This window comes from Triticum aestivum, chromosome 7A, assembly GCF_018294505.1.
Source record: "Triticum aestivum cultivar Chinese Spring chromosome 7A, IWGSC CS RefSeq v2.1, whole genome shotgun sequence".
Lineage (NCBI taxonomy): Eukaryota > Viridiplantae > Streptophyta > Magnoliopsida > Poales > Poaceae > Triticum > Triticum aestivum.
Window position 1 is genome coordinate 703,226,102 of NC_057812.1, and position 5,413 is coordinate 703,231,514.

At 37.3% G+C, this 5,413-nt stretch overlaps 1 long non-coding RNA gene across 2 annotated transcripts; it reads left to right on the forward strand.

Moving 5' to 3' along the window:
• The first annotated feature begins 1,671 nt into the window (after positions 1-1,671).
• LOC123155014 (uncharacterized) lies at positions 1,672-4,867 on the forward strand. 2 transcript variants are annotated; one of them, XR_006477159.1, is made up of 5 exons: positions 1,672-1,874; positions 1,974-2,098; positions 2,255-2,597; positions 3,069-3,169; positions 4,594-4,867. It is a non-coding gene; the product is annotated as an uncharacterized lncRNA (long non-coding RNA). The 2 variants fall into 2 exon arrangements; XR_006477158.1 differs by having other exon boundaries at positions 3,069-4,867.
• The last annotated feature ends 546 nt before the right edge of the window (positions 4,868-5,413 follow it).

Sequence of the window (5,413 nt, forward strand, 5' to 3'; positions counted from 1 at the left end):
GATACTAGTTAAATCCGAGCTATGGGTGTGAAGCACTGATATGCCAGTACATTTTATTGTGACTTGTTCTAATTTTGTACCTGAACTTTTTTTAAAAAGGGTTGTACGTCAACTTAATGTGCTAGGAGAACTTATTGTGTTGTCTGTCTGTTTTATTTGCACAACATTCAAGATATTTCCCCGTCATTGATAAAGACGATGAACCGTTATGTACGACTTCGTTGGTTTCAACATAGCCCTTCCCGTAGCGATCCACTACTTCCATCCTGATTGTGCCGCCTGCGTGAAAATTTTTGTATTCAAGTTCAGTGTGCTATGATGTTCTATATGATTGTGTCAACTATATAAGTTTTTACTGAGCATCAGCAATGCATATGGCTGAAAAATGTATTTACGAGCATCGGCCGATGGGTCTCTCTCTCTCTCTCTCTCTCTCTCTCTCTCTCTCTCTCTTTCTCCCTCTCTCACACACACACACGCACACGCACAAGTGGGACCCGTTGAAATATTTATTTGTTCGTGACAGCTTTTAATTAGGTTCCACTGTAATCTAACTTTTTTCTTAAGTTATTAATTGAGCTCAGTGACTTCAAAAAGTTGTACAGAGCCTTGTTTGGGCCTTTTCGGCGTCGCTGAATGTGGGCTGAGTAACCATGTTAGGTTGTACTGTACTACACATGCCTTTTTTTGCTATTTTTTTAAATAATACATTTTTTAATTAATTTTCATAAATATTACGCTGGGTAAAAAATTTCAAAAATAATACACCGTCGGCCCGCTGCAGGCCGACTGGGCCTAGTCGGCCCACAGCAGGCCGATTGGATTCCAGTCGGCCTACAGCTGGCCGACTGGCCCCTGTCGGCCCACTGTGGGCCGACTGGAGCTAATTGGCTCGCTGTGGGCTAATTGTTTTTGCAAAAGTGTTAGTCATGTATTTAAAAAATATGTGTATTGTGACCTCCTCCGCTCGCTGTGGGCCCACTGTTGACTAAAAAATATGTTTTAAAGTGTTAATCATGTATTTAAAAATTGTTAAATGTGTGTATAAAAAATGTTCCTTATCTATACAAAAAAAATTAAATGTGTGTATAAAAAATAGTTTTTTTTCAACATCAGCAATGCAACTGGGCCGACAGTTGTACACAATATCCGGGTCAACTTATTATTCTCCACCCCGCTAGGCTGCAAACTTTCCTAGTAGGTATGCATTAGGCTTAACAAGAAAATAGATTTTAAGAAATAATAAATGAGATGTCTATCTGTCTGTCTATCTATCTATCTATATCTATCTATCTATCTATCCATACCTTTTCTATACTAATTACTAACTCCTTAGAAATTATCACATTAATTAGAAATTAGGAGCCGTTAATCTTGTGGGAACTAATTATAACGGTGTAGATCTACCTAATTTTTTTAGGTTAATCTAATCAAAACCTGAGAAAATCTGTGGAGATCTACCTATTTTTTAGGTTAATCTATAATCAAAACCTGAGAAAAAATAATGTGAAATAAACTTCTAACCATCAGATTATGCTTGGAATCATCTCTAGCTATTAGATAGTCCCACGCACCACCCCCAAAAAAAAGATAGTCCCACGCGAACACGTCTCCTGTCTGCCTCTCCCGCACGTCTCCTCTCCACCCCCGTCTGCCGCCATCTATCTGTCATTGAAGATCTCTATTGGCAACCTCCTCCGTCTGCTGCTATCACCCAGCCCTCTCGCTGGCCCTAATCGGCGCACGTCTCCTCTCCACTCCTCCTTCAGAGTATGCGCACATGTGGAGGCCATCGATCTCAATGGCCGCTTCGTCTGCCTGTTGCCGTCACCCTGCCCTAATCCATCCTCTTACCTCCGTCGATAGTGCCGCAGGTTAGCACATCCTCCTCTGCCTTCTTTCTCCATCATCTCCCTCGCCAATCCTGTTCTAGGAAGTCTCCTTCTTCTATGATTGATGTCGTCCTTCTCCAGTCGTGAGTCTCCGCAGGTTATATGTCTCCTCCTCAGATTTCCCTTCCATTGCAAAAGATAGGAACGCCTTTCCCATATCTTCAGTAGTGGCTTCAATTCAAGTCGCAAAAGTTTCTATAGAACAGGTAAACTTCCCTACTCTATTTTTGATTTTTACTGTTTTTTCAGTAGATAAGATCTGAATCATAAGTTATGATATATGTGTTTCGATGGGCTTCATGATATGGATGCTTATATACCTCCATTGAAAAATTTCTTACATGTTCTCCTTGATGTTTCAGTTCAGTTGTCAAAGTTCCATTAGCCTGCAAAACATTCTCTCAAATCTGGAGCCTACTCAAGAATGACGACTCCACCATTGTGTGCTCACCTTCTTGGCTGCCACTTCTCATCAGCTTAATCTTCTGTCACAGACTCATTTCGGCAGGGAGCTCCACACGCCATAGTCCCTCCCTCTCTCTCTATCTGATTAGGACTCCCTCACAGATACCACAATCGCTCTCCGATGTGCACATATTAGCCATGGTGTACCCATCGTTTATACCAGTCAATACTTGCATACGAAGTTAGCACACCTGCATTGGCATGGGTAGCCCCAATGCTTACACCAGTCCATCCTATAAGGTACGCAAGGATCAATAATGTAGTAGGTTTTCATTTTGTGGGTTTTTTATGTTATTCATCCTGTAGTTTCAGGCATGGTCTGTAATGAGCACATACAGTCTAGGTTTTCGTTTTGAGGGGATCTTGATCACGTGCATTCATTAGTTTCAGACCTGTCATAGATACTTTGATGGGTAAGATTTGTAGGTGTTGTACAGTTCAGTTTGGGGATTCAGTTCGCTAAAGATGTGGATATACATCTACACCGTGAACTCGACCATCTCTTCTTATTTTGTTGATAAGTGGATAAGTCATTTTGGAGCATTACTTGGTTTGTTAAATCTACTACTCTACATTTTTTACAAGCTAAATATATCGTTTTGTTAACTTGGATCTGTTTTTCAATTTTATGCCCATGCAGTGATCCAGTAAAGATATGTGCATCTGAGAAGCATAAATTATGCTCTATTCTAATGAAATTTCTTTCGACAGTGCTCTTGGCAAACTTGGAGTGTATATGAATTCTGAAGGTCAAGAAGGCAGCACCTTAGCAATATTTATTCAAAGCAACACGGAAGATCGAAAAATGATGGGTAAGTTAACCTCTTGGCAGTTCTTCCTCATAAATTTTTCTACTTTGCTATTTTAAAGTCACCCATTTTCTGAATTGGTGTACTAATATAGAACAGGTAAGAGTTCGTTTTCGTACATTTACGTATTCTGTTGTATATATAGTGCTCTGACTTGCTTAGTAAGATCTGCTTTGTACTTAAGGTCTAATTGGTAACACCAAGCAACTTCCAAGAAATTTATATCTACTGACTGATTCCATGATATTAAACTGTATGCTGTTGTCGTTGATATATAGGGTATACATACATGTACAGACTTTACTAGACACATATTGTCAGATAAAGTTCAGTCTCTTTTTCTTTGTTTAAGCAAAATAGATGGCCTTATATGCATCTATTTCCATTCTGATATAACTGAAAGGATCATGTTGTATGATCTAATACGTAATAGATAAATGGAAGGAGTAGGGTATGCCCTAATTAACTCTGACATCATATTCGATAATCAGTGTCTTTCTTTTACATGGACGGGATACTTATGAAGAGAATCTTGGCATGTATTCTTTGGATGCTCTCAAGTTTGCACGACACATTTAATTAAATTTAAATTTATCAAATGATCAAATGCTTAGTTGGGAAATTATTAATTTGTAATTCCGCTCATCTTTTAAGTAGAGGCATACTTGGCTGAATTTGGTGCAACAGTTCATTATTCATGGCAGCTCTTATTTCTTTTCTATTTTCATGTGAGCTCAATTAATTAATGGGCAGACAAATAAGATGCTTCTCCATATAGATGGTGCTACTTAGAATGAAATGATATGTTTTGGTTCTACACACACATGCTAGATTATGCATCACTTTAAGAATTGACTGAAGTTATTTGTTAGTAGTACACAAAATGATCTTTATTTTTGGAATGACCACATGAGCGTCTTCTGCAACAATTCCAGGATAACCTATTATTCTTTCTTTATAAATATTTATTGATCCAAACAGATTGTTCGGCCCTATTTATATGAGATTATGGATGAATATATTTCCAAAAATTTCAAGCTCGCCCTAAACTCTTTCAATTGCTCTACAATTTCCTGTATTCTAAATAAATAGTGCATCCAGGCATTATTGTAAGCTGAACAAAGTATTATCCTCCACCACATGTACAGATTTCCGGAATGGAAAGGGTCTACGAACATATTGGGTGAATGTGTCAATGCTATTACGTAAACATATCAATATCACACTTATCATGTTGAACGGTTACTTTCAATAATCTTACAACTATTTTAATATATTATTTATTGTATGCATAAAATATATCTTAAATGATGCAATATATGTGTTTCCTCTTTCTGACAATAAGCGAGTGTATTTGGTTGTTTGCATTATTTGTTCCTATTATTTTGATCTCTAACCCTTAGTTTCTGCAAACCTTTATATCGTAGTGCCTCGCTGTCTTGGGTTGATTTGCCAATCAAGTGCTATTTTTTATTTTAGTTGTGGAATATCACCATGATGGTGCAATGAGAGTTGATTTCCCTATTCACTGCAATATCGGAGGAATGGCAGGACTGCTAGAGAACTATAACGTGGGTTGATTTGACATAGATAATCCATAGCTTGGTGTGTCGTGTGCACATCCATCGTCGGGTATGTATAATAGTAATCCATCTCATCATGGGATGTTAGTGTTGACAAGATTAAGGCGAAAGATACAAAAGGAAGATTTATGGGTGCATATTACTACATAATCTTGCTGCATGCTCTTCCTTCGATATTAAGTATTTCTGTTTTGGCATTACAATCTACTTTACCTTTGAGTTTCTCATTTACTTTTTTTATCATAAGTTCATGTTGGCATATATTGTTGAAATTTTTCTTCCACTTAAATATAAAATGCGAAAAATCACATTATAATTTTTTAAAATACCAAATAAGTGATATTGCTTTAACCAATTCATTATTTATATAGCTGGTAACACGTAGCGGTATAGTTGACAGCCTGATACATTCTCATGTAAAAGAGCTTTTTTGTGTACATGGCTTATTGGTACTACTATTCCATCATTTATTGGAAACTCACATGTAGTGCTGGAATGTAAATAACTAGCCCGTGCGAACGCATGGGTTGACGACTAGTAATTATAATAACTGGATAGTTACTATGCACCAAACACGTAATTAGTTTGAAAAATATAAATTTTAATTTCATTACTTGTTGCGCGCGCAATATTTCGTTGGATTTTAACGTAATACAACTTTATT